Here is a 10,000-nt window from a genome sequence, read left to right as displayed (position 1 = left end):
TTATATCATGATATAAGTAAGCAGTTTTTATTGTATCGGCCAAAAACCTGACTAATTGATCTTTACGGTGCTTCTTCTATCAATTAGATCCTTTATCCATAGAATAAAGTATCTAGGCATACCTATTTCTTCATATTTCTGCTTCTATGAAGTTTCTTTCTTTGCTACAGCTGATACAAATCGTTAGTTTGGACAATACATATGTAGAAAGCCTATTTTTTTTAGTATTTATTAGCGAATTTTCTCTTTTTTTTCTTTCTATAGTGGAGATAGTCGCACGTAATGACAGATCACAGCCATATTATTAAAAGCTTGTGGTAAGAACGGGTTTCGTTCTAGTGCCCGAAAATAATATTCCAAAGCTTTTGTATGTTCTCCGTTCCTTGTGTGGATAAGACCTATGTTATAGAGTATATAACTTCGATCATAGGGATCGATTTCTAGTCGCATAGCTTCATAATAATTCTGTAGAGCTTCCGCATAATTTCCTTCGGATTGAGCCGACATCCGTTACGGTCGTTCGTTATTCCATTGAAAGAATCTCCGTTCCAGAACCGTACGTGAGATTTTCATCTCATACGGCTCCCCCTTTATCTGATGCGCATAATGAGATGAGAATAATACATGAAATCAAAAAACATTGAAATACTCTCATTATGAACTCATGGGACTAGCGTTTTTACAAAAAATCTCTAGCCAACCTTCCTGTAAAAGATCTTTTCTTAACATCAAGCATGGTTTACTAGATAAAAATAAAAATGGTAACTCTAACAATTTCTTTGTCCTCAACGCCTCTAAATTTCCAGGAATTAGTCACTTCAACAGTCTTCGATGGTTATACAGGTATCCAAAATACAAACGAGATGGATGTTTGTTGTCCCAACCATTTTTCTAAGTTCCGATCCCGATAAGGAAAAGGTATAATTTATAACAAAGTTTTCGTGTTGTTGATTCCTAGGTGTAGTGCTTCTTCCCCTCTGCTACCTATTTTTACTAGTGAATATTTTTACTAGTGGAGTAGGGTTGACTTAATCCATAGGTTACACCTTTCGCTTAATACTAGAATCGACAATTCTAGCATCTAAGGTTACATTAATCGGGGATACACGACAGAAGGAATTTTTTGATTTTCAAATTGCACCTCCAAGAAGCGTAGATTTATTTCAATTATTGTTTTCTTTCTATCCCGAATACTGTGTCTTTCTACTAAGACGGAGAGCGGTAAAGAAAATTGAAAAAAAAAAAAATCAAATCGCACCATCTCTGTAATAGGTGAATGCCTCTTTTTCCCCGGAAGTTGTCGGAATTATTCGTAATAAGATATTGGCTACAATTGAAAAGGTCTTATCGATAAAATTTCCATTTATCCCACCAGATCTAGGCATCGGTAACAACCCCATTCTATAATTTCTTTTAATTACCTCTCGTGAGAAAATGATCCCACAAACAAAGGAATTGCATAGTACGAAATAACATAAAAACGGATTCATTAAAAAATCCCACTCGATATTAAAATTGTTTCTTTTTGATTTCACAGGAATCAATAAAAGAGAAGAAATATTTCAATCCGGTTAAATTTCATCCAAATGTAGTAGGATCAGAATGAAGAGAACTATTCTGATTTCAGCGAAGTTGAAGAAAAAAAGAATTTTATTTATCTGACTGGGGTAATTCTAGAAGTTTTTTGATTGAATTATGATACAAAAAAGAGCAAAAAGAATCGAATAATCATTCTATGATTCATAACTTGTGACTAGATATATGTATGGGATAAACAGTTGTTGGTGAAAAATCGAAAACTGTAAAAGTCGAATTTTTAGAAAAAAGGAATCATAGTTTAAAAAACTAAATAGAATCATGAGCTAAAAGTATCCATTAAACATAGTTAAAAAAAAATTATTTGTATAGTTAGAATTGGTTGGACGTGCCTATCAAAAAAAAAATTGAATATTAATGACTCACTATTAACTCGGTTTCTGGGCCATAATCATTCTGTAGGAGAGATGGCCGAGTGGTTGAAGGCGTAGCATTGGAACTGCTATGTAGGCTTTTGTTTACCGAGGGTTCGAATCCCTCTCTTTCCGTACTAATTCAACAATGTTACTGACCACAATGTATCAAATCAAATAACAATCGATACTATTATTCCAACGGTTAGACCTTTATGGATTCTTTATTTCGAATTTTTGTGGTACGGAAACGAAAAGACTGGAAAGAATGCACAAGAGATGAAAATCCCCCTACCGATCAATGATAGATGAATGATAGAAAAATTTCCGGATCAAAACCTTACTTTCCTTCGGTCTCTTTACTTAGACTTCGGCGAAGGGGAGGACGAAATTGTCCGAACCCTTGTTTTTTAGTTAGGTTTAAGTCTGACGAGAATAATATTCTACAACGAGCAATTCATTTATTTTTAAACTGACCCATTTACTATCTATTATTTGATTGACTAATCCTTTATATTGCAATGGCTGAAGAGTCAAATGTTTTGGCAATTCCTGAGGGGGGGATGAATCAAGATAATTTTGAATCAGTGTTCTCGATTTTTTTTCATCTTTTGCTGTAATAATATCTCGGGGTTTGCACCGATAACTTGGTATATCCACTATAGAACCATTAACTAAAATATGTCTATGATTAACTAATTGTCGGGCTTGAGGAATAGTCGAAGCCATACCCAATCGAAAAAGGATGTTATCCAAACGCATTTCAAGTAATTGTAGTAAAACTTGACCCGTTGATCCTTTGGCTTTTCCGGCGATACGAACGTATTTAAGTAATTGTCGTTCTGTAAGACCATAATGAAAACGCAATTTTTGTTTTTCTTCTAAACGAATACGATATTGAGATTTTTTACCGGAACGCGATTGGTTTTTAAGATCGTTTCCGGTTTTGGGCCTTTTACTAGTTAGTCCCGGTAAAGCCCCCAGACGGCGTATTTTTTTGAAACGAGGCCCTCTGTAACGCGACATAAAGACTCCTTATTTTATTTTATTTAAATTTCATAAACATTTTATTTTATTTAAATTTCATAAACTTAAATGAAAACTAAATGATAAATATTATAAATGAAGTGAAATCCAGTAAAGTATTGTACTACAAAACAAAGAATAATTAGATAACTTGGATCAATATCCGGATCCTATTGTATATGTAAATGATATAAAAAAGTAAGAGTTCCTTTCTTGATTTGTTCTACAGAAATAGAACCCCTCCTTTAGTCATAAAGGTAAGTAAGTTCCTACGACATCATAGATCGGTGACCTTTGAAAAAGGGTAAGAAGTCGTTTCTTTATTTATTTGATTTATCAATTATGTCAAAAATAAAATCAATAGAGAAAAGCCGGCTATCGGAATCGAACCGATGACCATCGCATTACAAATGCGATGCTCTAACCTCTGAGCTAAGCGGGCTCACATAACAGAAATGTTACATGCATAGTAATTTACTAAATTACTGGGATCTTAGCTATTCCTAATTAATATGAATATAGAATCTAATTTCATTTCAAATAAATATTCAATATTGGAATTGTTCTATTATAGAACATAATAATTAATATAACGATTAATAGAATATAGCGATAGAAAATTTTGATCTATTTATCAAATGGATGTGTATCAATAATTAATGTGTTAATCTTAATTGCATTTAATGCAATTGAGATGATAATGAAGCGTTTCTATGTTTTCATTCTGAAAGGTGGAAGATAAGACGAACAAGGGAATCGACCGTTTAAGTATTAAATTTTTTACTAAAAAAATAATAGAAAGAGGGGCAAATATATATGTTCATATATCTATCTATATTGATATATATTGAATTGCAGATACAGAAATGATAGAATCATTTTGGATCGGAACAAATATGGGTCTCCGATAGAGAAGAGAGAGATGAAAGAAGATAGACAAGAAATCCAATAGGAGGAAACACTTTTCAATAGAGGAATCGGTATTCTAATGACTTGAGTGGTTCCAGTATAATACAAATGAAAGAAAACGGGGAAGGACATCATAATGCGATACTAATCTTAAAAGAGGGGGATATGGCGAAATCGGTAGACGCTACGGACTTAATTAGATTGAGCCTTGGTATGGAAACCTACTAAGTGATAACTTTCAAATTCAGAGAAACCCTGGAATTAAAAATGGGCAATCCTGAGCCAAATCCTTTTTTCCGAAAAAAAAGGGTAGGTGCAGAGACTCAATGGAAGCTGTTCTAACAAATGGAGTTGACGACGTTGCGTTAGTAAAGGAATGAATCCTTCCATCGAAACTCCAGAAACGATGAAAGATAAACGTATTACGTACTGAAATACTATATTGATTAATGACAACTCGAATCTCTATTTTTTATATTTCTATAATTTTTTATATTTATATTTATATATATATATAAAATTATATATAAAAATGAACGAATTGTTATGAATCGATTCCAAGATCTACAAGTTGAAAAAATAATCGAATATTCATTGATCAAATCATTTACTCCATCATAGTCTGATAGATCTTTTGAAGAATTGATTAATCAGATCGAATAGAATAAAGATAGAGTCCCATTCTACATGTCAATAACGACAAAAATGAAATTTATAGTAAGAGGAAAATCCGTCGACTTTTAAAATCGTGAGGGTTCAAGTCCCTCTATCCCCAAAACCCTAAAAAGGCCCGTTGGCCTCTTTAATTATTTATCCGTTCATTAGCAATTCAGACTTTGTTATGTTTCTCATTCATTCGACTCTTTCACAAGCGTATTTGAGCGGAAATTTGATTTCTTATCACAAGGCTTGTGGTATATATTCTATATGATAGACGTACAAACGAACATCCTTGCGCAAGTAATCTGTGAAATTTGAATGATTAACTGTCTACTGTACTGAAACTTCGAAAGGCTTATCCAAGCCCTGAAATTTCGTATATCTTCAAAAAGAAGACTTTGGAATACCTTTTTTTCTTATTTACAATTGACATAGACCAAAGTCATCTATTAAAATAAGGATAATGTGTCGGAAATGGCCGGGATAGCTCAGTTGGTAGAGCAGAGGACTGAAAATCCTCGTGTCACCAGTTCAAATCTGGTTCTTGGCACATCATGAATTTGTATGAGTATCTATTCTACGGATTCATTAATAATATAGATCATGAAAAATACTGATACATGATGATGTCTGGAAATCTACCCTTTAACTAAACTATATATATTTTTTACTCTATTTATAGATGTCGAAAATAGACAAGTAAAGATAAAGAGGATATTTATAGAAATATGTAAAGGATGTATATAGATATGTAAAAGAAAAGAATTTTCTTTTGTTTCCTCTTCTTTTTTATTTGTTCATACTCTGTCTCCTGGCGTTCAATTCCTATTTTATACATATTTGAAAGTTTCAATTAGTTCCTTATAAGACCCAAAAGTCTAGTCTAGGGGAGTTGAAAGGCGGGGAATGGCCAAGATTCATCTCAGATACAGTACAAATAGAATCCGATTCTCTTTTCATATTATATTTCTTCATTTCACCCTATGTGACTTTTTAAAGCACATCTATAAGTCATATGCGTGATACATAGTTCATAATGCAGAACTCATTTAGTTCATCCTATTAGCTTGTGGCTCATCCAAAATAAGTATCTTACAAATTGGATAATCTCACCAAATCTCTAATTGTATTTTTTTTAATCAATAATAATAAGATGAATGAGACTTCAATTACTATGCTATATCTATAAGAGAACGTAAAAATGTATTTGAATATCTTGAGTTGTCGAAGTGAAGATTAGTTTCGTATTATTTAATGAGCATCTTGTATTTCATAAAAATTGGGGGCAATATAATCCTTACGTAAGGGCCATCCTACCCAACTTTCAGGCATTAAGATACGCTTTAGACGTGGATGATTATCATAAGAAATTCCCAACATATCATAAGATTCCCTTTCTGGAAAATCCGCACTTTTCCAAACCCAGAAAACAGACGGAATTTTAGGATTTATCCTTGCGGCAAATACTTTTATGCATACCTCTTCCGGTTGATCTATACCATACTCGATTCTCGTAAGATGATACACACTAGCTAACAGTCCGCCTGGTGCTACATCATAAGCACATTGGGAACGTAGATAATTGTAACCATATACATATAAAATGACTGCAATGGAATGCCATTCCTCGGGCTTTATTTGTAAAGTCTCTATTCCTTGGTAATCGAAACCCAAAGATCTATGAACCAGTCCATGTTTGACTAGCCAAGAAGACAAATTACCCTGCATCTTCTCCCCCCCCCATTTTTTTATTTTTATTTGTATAAGTATTTCCCATTTACAATGAAAAATTGATGAAGATTCACTCGTTCTTTGCTTTGTTATTCTGTACAAAAAAAGTATACGGCCTAATTTACTAATTCGTAGGAAGAGACTGCACTTTTGTATTTGAAAAAAGTTTCAGGAGGGATGATCTCTGAAGTAGATGATGGTTGATAGAGTAATCCTTGATCGTAATTTCCAGTATTAGTACTTGGGCCAACATGAAATTTGTGATTGGTAGTAAAACACCGATTTTCCTCTTGAGACTTAATTCGATCTTCATAGATTTCTCGAGATATTTTCTTACGAAGTTTTGTTATAGCATCTATAACAGCCTCGGGTTTAGGCGGACAACCCGGCAAATACACATCGACAGGAATTAACTTATCGACTCCCCGAACAGTACTATAAGAATCGGTACTGAACATCCCTCCTGTAATTGTACATGCTCCCATAGCAATAACATATTTTGGTTCAGGCATTTGCTCATATAATCTTACTAAAGAAGGAGCCATTTTCATTGTTACCGTACCCCGCTGTTAAAATTAAGTCTGCCTGTCTAGGACTAGATCTTGGTACCAGTCCATAACGATCAAAGTCGAATCGTGAACCTATTAATGAAGCGAATTCAATGAAGCAACAACTGGTACCATAGAGAAGCGGCCATAAACTGGAGAGTCTTGACCAATTTGAAAGATCATTTGATGTAGTTGAAATAACTGAAGTTTGGGTTGTTCGATCAAGTAAGGGAAACTCGATGGAATTCATAACTGTCTCAATGTTTTTTTTAATTGTCTGAATATTCAAAAACTAAGACCATTCCAATGCTCCTTTTCGCCATGCATAAACTAAACCGACAATTAGGATAAGCACGAAAATTAAAGCTTCTATAAAGACGGATACCCCTAATACATCAAAACTCATTGCCCACGGATAAAGAAAAAACTGTTTTCAACATCAAAAACAACAAAAACTAGAGCAAACATATAATAACGGATTCTAAATTGTACCCAAGCATCGCCCATTGGTTCTATTCCCGATTCATAACTCGAAAGTTTCTCTGGCTCTTTGCTAAGAGGGGCTAAAACTCCAGAAATTAGAAAATGCCAAAATAGGAATAAGACTTGATATTATTAGAAATACCCAGAAAATATCATATTCGTAAAGCAGAAAACATAAACGTACTCCTATCAATGTGGAAAATATACCGGATTAGTCGATCGGTACATGTCTCGTTTGAAGATTCATCCACTATAATCCTATTTATATAATATCTATTATATCCATAATAAATATATATTAAATATTATATATTTATATAGAGAGGATACATATAGTCGGAATTTCCATTTAGGAACTTTTAGTGATTGAAGAAGGAAAGAGAAGACGACTACTTTAGTTTTGTGCTTTACTAGATAAGGTATACCAACAGAAAAGCCTATTTGAGAATGTTTACAATGAAAGTTACCAAAGATCTTCGTTTCTCAAACTCTAGCTTGTCCACAAATAAAAATACAGTAAGTCGTTCCTAGATCCATGTGATTTACTAGTGCATTCGATTTGCATTGGGTTATGGTGGAGTTTTTAACCGGTTTCATGTCATGATTTTGACTCCAAAAATTTACTAGAATTGGGTAGGTATCCCAAAGAAAAGAAGTATTACTAATTTCTTGATTTTGTATGGGAAAATAGGAAAATTTTCATATGTAATTCATCTACAAAGATAAGACATTAATGATGAACCAAATCAAGTGGCCAATTACAAACAATACAATGAGGAAAGGAAAACGATTCTATTTTTGAATTATTAATAATATAGGGCTATACGGACTCGAACCGTAGACCTTCTCGGTAAAACAGATCAAACTTATTATTATCAAAATGATTTGAACTGTTTCAAAGACCCAACATGCATTTTTTTGCATTGGGCTCTTTCATTAACTGTTATAAATAAGTTAGTCTACCATATTTTTTCTTGACAGAAAGAAAGGGAGATGGTTCCATGTGCTCTGATTCATTATTTTGATTCGAATCTCGGAGCACTACCAAAGTTTTTCAAAGAAGGGGTTATCCTGACGTAGGTATGCTTCTGACCTAGATCAACTTAAGTTAAATGGAATCTCTATCGTCCTGCTTCTGCTTAAAGAATAAAATATGAAACTTCATACACCTTAAAGTTGTTCATAAGATAGGACGAAAGATCATTTTTTTTGAGGTCCTGATACTCATTATGCCTAGCATTGAATAGACTGGGTATTCACCTTATCAATATCTCAAATCAATGATGGATTTTTTTAGTGCCTAAATGGGGCACTCGATTCGGACCGAACTTTTTGTCAGGCTACTGTTCTCTTGTTTTGTTCCCTAAAAGTAATAGAGTAAGACATCGATTTCTCAATAAGATCAACTTTTTTGATTACATGATGTACTTCTCTGAAAAACATTGGCGCGCGTGTAAACGAGGTGCTCTACCAACTGAGCTATAGCCCTTGTGATACATATCTTATCATGTAGATAATTTCTTGTCAAGATGAATATTCTATAATCTATTTTGTTGATTTGTTTGATTGGTATTGCTTATCAATAATATTCGATTTATAATCTATCGATGTGATAGGGCTCATTTTTTTTTTCTTTGTGATGATAAATGACCTACTTAACTCAGTGGTTAGAGTATCGCTTTCATACGGCGGGAGTCATTGGTTCAAATCCAATAGTAGGTAGAACTTATTAGATACCACAGAAGCAATGGTATCTAATAAGTTTTTCTACTCAACTTTGTTCTAGTGATTTTCTATCTTTTCCATCCGACTCTATATTTATTTCATTTTTTAATTGTAATTCTTTTTTCCATGAAAATTTCATTTCACTTTATTATTTAGACGCATTAACTAGGTACGCCATTGATAGCCTCTACTCGTGTCCTAGCTCGTCTGAGAGCTAAATTTGCCTCGATTGTTTGTCTCTTGCCCTGAGCTTTCCTCAAGTTGGCTTCCGCTATTTCGAGAGTTTGCTGAGCTTCTTGTGGATCAATGTCACTAGCCTTCTCCGCATCATTTACTAAAATAGTGACCTCATTATTGCCTATTCTAGCAAAACCACCCATCAGAGCCATCGTTAACCATCCATCATTAGGAGTAAGGCGTATTTTCAAAATACCTATATCTACAGCTGTGGCAATAGGTGCGTGATCTGGTAATACACCAATTTGGCCACTATTCGTAACTAAAATGATTTCTTTCACTTCTGAATCCCAAATAATTCGATTCGGAGTCAGGACACTAAGATTTAAGGTCATTTCTTCAATTTGCTCTCCATTTCTAAGTTCGTAGCCTTCGCAGTAGCTTCATCGATGTTACCTACCAAATAAAAGGCTTGTTCGGGAAGACCATCTAATTCTCCGGAAAGGATTAATTTAAACCCTCTAATTGTTTCTGCTAGGCCAACGTATTTACCCGGGGAACCGGTAAATACTTCTGCTACGAAAAAAGGTTGTGATAAGAAACGCTCAATTTTTCGTGCTCGTGCTACGGTTAAGCGATCCTCTTCGGATAATTCGTCCAACCCAAGGATAGCTATAATGTCCTGCAGTTCTTTGTAACGTTGTAAGGTTTGTTTAACTCTTTGCGCAGTTTCATAATGTTCTTCACCAACGATTCTCGGTTGTAGCATAGTTGAGGTTGAATCTAAAGGAT

The 10,000-nt window shown here is 33.9% G+C and overlaps 3 non-coding genes across 3 annotated transcripts; 2 read left to right on the top strand and 1 right to left on the bottom strand.

Annotated features, from left to right (window-relative positions):
- The first annotated feature begins 1,997 nt into the window (after positions 1–1,997).
- Positions 1,998–2,084, top strand: TRNAS-GGA (transfer RNA serine (anticodon GGA)). The gene has a single exon. It is a non-coding gene; the product is annotated as a tRNA-Ser (tRNA).
- Positions 2,085–3,344: 1,260 nt separating this feature from the next.
- Positions 3,345–3,417, bottom strand: TRNAT-UGU (transfer RNA threonine (anticodon UGU)). Its single transcript has one exon. It is a non-coding gene; the product is annotated as a tRNA-Thr (tRNA).
- A 1,604-nt stretch (positions 3,418–5,021) lies between these two features.
- On the top strand, positions 5,022–5,094 carry TRNAF-GAA (transfer RNA phenylalanine (anticodon GAA)). The gene has a single exon. It is a non-coding gene; the product is annotated as a tRNA-Phe (tRNA).
- Positions 5,095–10,000: the final 4,906 nt, after the last annotated feature.

This window comes from Cucumis melo, unplaced genomic scaffold (genome assembly GCF_025177605.1).
Source record: "Cucumis melo cultivar AY unplaced genomic scaffold, USDA_Cmelo_AY_1.0 utg002237l, whole genome shotgun sequence".
Classification (NCBI taxonomy): Eukaryota; Viridiplantae; Streptophyta; class Magnoliopsida; order Cucurbitales; family Cucurbitaceae; genus Cucumis; species Cucumis melo.
The sequence above is the reverse complement of the archived record's forward strand: the minus strand, read 5'-3'. Positions and strand labels throughout refer to the sequence as shown.